Source organism: Sorex fumeus, unplaced genomic scaffold, assembly GCF_029834395.1.
Source record: "Sorex fumeus unplaced genomic scaffold, SorFum_2.1 ptg000036l, whole genome shotgun sequence".
NCBI classification, from domain to species: Eukaryota; Metazoa; Chordata; class Mammalia; order Eulipotyphla; family Soricidae; genus Sorex; species Sorex fumeus.
In genome coordinates this window covers 18,981,064-18,987,212 of record NW_026606093.1, presented here as the reverse complement: position 1 = coordinate 18,987,212, position 6,149 = coordinate 18,981,064, and the positions used below count along the sequence as shown (strand labels likewise).

General features: G+C 41.7%; 1 pseudogene; it reads left to right on the top strand.

The window, feature by feature from the left end:
- The first annotated feature begins 1,819 nt into the window (after positions 1-1,819).
- Positions 1,820-3,554, top strand: LOC130027142 (COP9 signalosome complex subunit 2-like; annotated as a pseudogene).
- Positions 3,555-6,149: the final 2,595 nt, after the last annotated feature.

The window sequence follows — 6,149 nt, the reverse complement described above, 5'->3', positions numbered from 1 at the left end:
TGATTTGTGGCGTGGTGGTGGTCTTTCTCACCTGTCGCATGCATTCGGTGACCTTGAACCGCTTTCCCATCCCAGTCTGCTGTATCGCCCATCATGCATCGCCACCAACAGATGCTTGAGAAAGGGAACAGGGACACCAGACTGGTTGGTGATCAGTGGCCGCTTATTCCATTCTCCTCGCGCTCCTGTTCCAGTCTCACTAAGTGCCCCATTCCATTCTCACACTGCCCCTCATTCCCGTCTCCACCTGTCCCCCCATGCTAATCCCTCTGCACTAGATATCACAACCTCAGTCTCAACCAACCTCCAAGTATTGGGAGTAGAAGCTACACCCAGGCCCAGTAACACAATCATCATATGAAAGCCCTTCCTGCTAATCTCCTGCAGCCAGGAGATCCTCTCAAGGGCAAAATACCATCTAGGGGTGTGTTTCTTCTTTACTTAGTCCAAAGCCATTTAAACATTCATCTTAATATTAGTCATTTTGTACAGGCACAGTAAGAGATGCATCAAGCTTGTGCCCTCGGGCTGCTGATCAAACTGAATAACAGCCACGATCCCAGAGATTCAGAAATAAATCTCGGAATTATTTCTGCTTTTGGCAGAAATCCCTCCAGATTTAATTATTAAAATTGCTGAAAGTAGATAATGGACCAAACATGGTGATCTCTCAGTGACTGTATTGCAAACCATAATGCCCAAAAGCAAAGAGAGTATGGAGAATATTGCCGGCCATTGAGGCAAGGAAAGGGTGTGGAAGGGGGCGATACTGGGGAGATTGGTGGTGGGGAATGTGCACTGGTGGAGATATCCTGATGTTTGATCATTGTGTGATAGTGACCCAAACATGAAAGATTGTAACTTTCTCACGGTGATTCAATAAAATTTTAAAAAATTCAGAATTCCAAAATGACATCATATGCTATTCATAATCAGCAATAGAAAGCAAATTTTCTAATGTTGCCTTTTCTTTTTTGGGGGAGGGTGGTCACACCTGGAGATGCACAGGAATTCTCCTGGCTCTGCACTCAGGAATTACTGAGTGCACCTGGCGGTGCTCAGGGGACCGTATGGGATGCTGGGAATTGAAACTGGGTCTGCCACTTGCAAGGCAAATGCCCTACCCACTGTGCTATCGCTCCAGCCCCTAATGTTGCCTTTTTAACATATCTGATTGTTGGGGTAAAATCCCAAATAACAATGGTAATTATGGTGTTGAAATATTGAATGTAATCAAAGTAGAGAGAGAGTGCTGTGGAAATCATCTGCCAACAGGTAGGGGGAGGGTGTGGAATCGGGGCTATACTGGGGGTTTTGGTGGTGGAAAATGTGGACTGGTGAAGGGATGGGTGTTTCATCATTGTATGACCAAGATTTAAACCTGAAAGCTTTGTAACTGCTTTCATGGCGATTCTATAAATAAAATTATAAAAAATATAATATATATTATATGAATATAAATATAAATTTTTAAAAACCGGTGGATGGTTCCACAATGAAATTGAACACATCATATTCAATTGACGATTTTTCCTGACCGATATCGCTGTTTTCCCGAAATTCCAAACAGGATTGGACCACCAACTCTTCATGCAAAATTCTACTTCACAGAGTGGGGAGAAAGAGCTGCAAAGTTTAAGAGAACTACCAGAACGACCACCAACTGGGAGCTCTTTGACACTATTGTGGCAACATGGGAAGATGCTATCATTGACAACTTTGACTGAAAATTCAATCGACTGGTTCAGCACCACCATGATTGTGCGAGGAATGCCGAGAGAGAGATAGCCACAAAAAGACGCCTGTCTGCCCGGTCAATATGTCTGACATGGAGGATGATTTTGTGTGCAATGATGAGGAGGACTACGACCTGGAATATTCCGAAGACAGTAATTCAGAGCCAAATGTGGATTTGGAAAATCAGTACTATAATTCCAAAGCATTAAAAGAGGATAAGCCAAATGCAGCATTGAGCAGTTTCCAAAAGGTGTTAGAACTTGAAGGTGAAAAAGGAGAATGGAGATTTAAAGCACTGGAACAAATGATTAAGATTAACTTCAAGTTGACAAACTTTCCAGAAATGATGAACAGATATAAGCAACTATTGACCTATATTCGGAGTGCAGTCACAAGAAATTATTCAGAAAAGTCCATTAATTCTATACTTGATTATATCTTCACTTCTAAGCATATGGATTTACTGCAGGAATTCTATAAAACAACACTGAAAGTTTTGAAAGATGCTAAGAATGATAGACTGTGGTTTAAGACAAACACAAAGCTTGGGAAACTGTATTTAGAATGAGAGGAGTACGAAAAGCTTCAAAAAAAATTTACGCCAATTACATCAGTCCTGCCAGACTGATGATGGAGAAGATGACCTAAAAAAAAGTACACAGTTATTAGAAATATATGCTTTGGAAATTCAGATGTACACAGCACATAAAAATAAAAAACTTAAAGCACTCTATGAAGAGTCACTTCATATCAAGTCTGCCATTCCTCATCCACTAATCATGGGAGTCATTAGATAATGTGGTGGTAAAATGCACTTGAGAGAAGATGAATTTGAAAAGGCACACACTAATTTTTTTGAATCTTTCAAGAATTATGATGAATATGGAAGTCCACGATGAACCACTTGCTTAAAATATTTGGTCTTATAAAATATGTTTAAGGTAAAGGCCCTCCCGTTGTTCATCTATTTGCTCGAGCGGACCCAGTAACGTCTCCATTGGAGACTTTGTTGTTACTGTGTCTGGCACATCGAATACGTCACGGGGAACTTGCCAGGCTCTGCCGTGCGGGCGAGATACTCTCGGTAGCTTGCCAGGCTCTCCAAGAGGGGTGGCTGGAGCGATAGCACAGCGGGTAGGGCGTTCGCCTTACAAGCGGCCAACATGGCCAACCCGAGTTCGATTCCTCCGCCCCTCTCTGAGAGCCCGGCAAGCTACCGAGAGTATTCGATATGCCAGACACAGTAAAAACAAAGTCTCCAATGGAGACGTTACTGGGCCCGCTCGAGCAAATCGACGATCAACGGGAGGGCCTTTACCTTTACCTTATAAAATATGTTAATGAAATCTGGAATAAATCTTTTTTACTCACAGGAGGCTAAGCCATACAAAAATGATCCAGAAATTTTAACAATGACAAATGTAGTAAGTCCCTATCAGAATAATGACATCACTGAATTTGAAAAAATTCTGAAAACAAATCACAGCAACATTGTGGATGACCCTTTCATACGAGAACACATTGAAGTGCCCATAAAATTAATTAATCCTTACACAATAATTAATATTCCTTTAATTTCTAAGGAGTTAAACATAGATACAGCTGATGTGGAGAGCTTGCTGGTGCAGTGCATATTGGATAACACTATTCATGGCAGAATTGATCAAGTCAACCAACTCCTTGAACTGGATCATCAGAAGAGGGGTGGTTCTTGGTATACTGCACTAAATAAATGGACCAACCAACTAAATTCTCTCAAAATATATGCTTTGGAAATTCAAATGTGCACAGCACAGAAAGTAGTCTGTAGTCAGTAAACTGACTAATAGAGAACAAGCTTTTACATCTTACTTAAGGCAACAGTGCAGAGATGTAATCCTTTAAAGAACTGGGAATGGCAAAACTACTGTCGGTTGATGTGTCCTGAAAATTATTGGAGTTATGGCAGAAGTGCTTTTTTTGATCAACTGGTTTGTGTTTTGCTGCTGCATTTATCCCAAGAAAAACAGCTTTAATCATCAGAAGAAAAACAAAATGCCATGGGATTTATGCATAGTGACATCTTACCCTAAACATAAAACATCATAGTAATTTGTCATGGGCAACATGACCAGAAAGATTTTTGTCATGATTTTAAATACACTGACATGATACTGTTGGTTAAAATTAAACATGTTTTACCTGCAGAAATTCCTCTCACAAATAATCTGCAATAACTTGAAATGTATATTCTTTTGAACACTTCCTTTTCTCATGTATAAAATAAAATGTTTGCTGCATTTTGCAAAATTTCAATTCTCCAAAATATGTGTACGCATATTTCTGTGCCTGCAGTGTAGTAAAAGTTTAGAAGAAACCCCATAATTATAGTGGCATACTGTCACTTAGGTTTCAAGCAGCAAAATAAACAGTGAAGCTCACTTAATCACTTAATCACTTAACTTCCCGTTAGTCGTCGATTTGCTCGAGCGGGCGCCAGTAACGTCTCAATTTGTCCCTGTCGCGTGCTAGTGTAGCCCAATGGCATCTGTTCGCTCTGGGAACATGAAGAGCCTCAAACCGATCGTTCATGATCTTGACAAAGAAGTCTGACCATCTGGAAGGTGGGCGGCCACGCCGTCTTTTGACATCCCGTGGATTCCAGTCGGTAACAGCTCTAGTCCAACGGTCGTCTTTAAATCTCATTACGTGACCAGCCCATCTGATTTTCGACACCTTGGCATATGAGACAGCGTCCCTGATTCTTGATCGTAGACGGATGTCAGAACTCCGGATTCTCTCTCTCATTTGAGTGAAACGTGATATTCCAAGCATAGCTCTTTCTATTCTTCTTTGGGAGACCTGAATAGCGTTCTCATCTTGTTTGCATAGGACCCAGGTCTCTGAGGCATATGTTAATGCAGGAAGAACAGTGGAATCAAAGAGATGCGCCTGGAGCCGGAGGTTCTTCGTCCTCTTAGCTATTTCTTCAACATTCTTGAAGGCGTTCCAAGCCGCTCTCTTCCTCCTGCGCAGCTCGGGTGCCAGGTCATTTGTCATGTTGACCTCTCGACCTAGGTACACATAGCTGTTGCATTCGGAGATGGTTGTTCCATTGAGAGCGAATGGAGCGTCAGGAACAAGGCTGTTTCTCATAAACATTGTCTTCGTAAGATTCAGCTGTAGTCCTACCTTTCCACACTCACGGTCAAAGTCGGCCAGCATTTGTGCCGCTTGGCTGATGTTTGGTGTTATTAAAACAATGTCATCAGCAAAGCGGAGGTGGTGTAGTTGCCGAACAGTGAAGCTCAGGGGAAAAAAAAGACGCCTTTGAAAACTCTTGAGCTCATTCACCAATGTAGCTTGACGCAAGCCTCAGGCAACTGCAATCCAATGTCCAAGCTCGCAAAGCAGTGCAGAGAAGCTATAAAGGAAGACCTCAAAGAAAGATAGCAAGAGTGCTGGCAGACGCAGCAGAAAGCCAGGAAAAGCATTTGCAAAGCCCGCCCGTCCTTCGCCAACTACAAAACCAAGATGACTGCCCTCCGATGTCCTGATGGATCTATCTTCTAGAAGAGCAATGAAGAAGATTATCTATGAATTCTATTCAGATCTCTTCGATAGCCACATCCACCTGCCCACATACCAAATTCCACAGGATAGATATGTTGTTCCCAGCATTCTCCTTTCCGAAATTCGACACACCGCTTCGTCACTAAAGAAGTGAACAGCACCCAGCCCACAAGAGGATGGGTATTGGGTAAATATTCTTTCCCATTCTGTGGGCTCTTTTTGTATTTTGGTCACTGTTTCTTTTGAAGTGCAGAAGCTACTTAGTTTGGTGTAGTTTGTTTATGTTTGCTTCCTCTTGCATAGTCAGTGCTGTTTTGTCCTTTAAAGATGCTTTTAGCTTCAATGTCATGGAGAGTTCTGCCTACCTTTTCCTCTATGTACATTACAGATTCATGTCTGATATTGAGGTCTTTAATTTACTTTGATCTGACTTTTGTGCCTGGCATTAGAGAGAGGTCAGATTTCATTTTTTGCAGGTAGCTATCCAGTTATCCCAGCACCACTTGTTGAAGAAGTTTTTCTTGTTCCACTTTACATTTTTTCCTCCTTTATTAAAGATTAAGTGGTCATATATTTGGGGGTCTGTGACAGGATATTAAACTCCGTTACTTTGGTCTGCAGATCTGTTTCTATCCCAGTAACATGCTGTCTTAATTACTACTGCTCTGTAGTACAATTTGAATTTGGGGAGGGTGATGCCACCCATCTTCTTTTTCCCAAGGATTGCTTTCACTATTCGTGGGGGTTTATGATTCCATATGAATTTCGGGAGTGTTTTGTCTATTTCTTTGAAAAATGTCATGGATATCCTGAGAGGGACCGCATCGAATTTGTACAGTGCTTTGGGCAGTATTGCCATT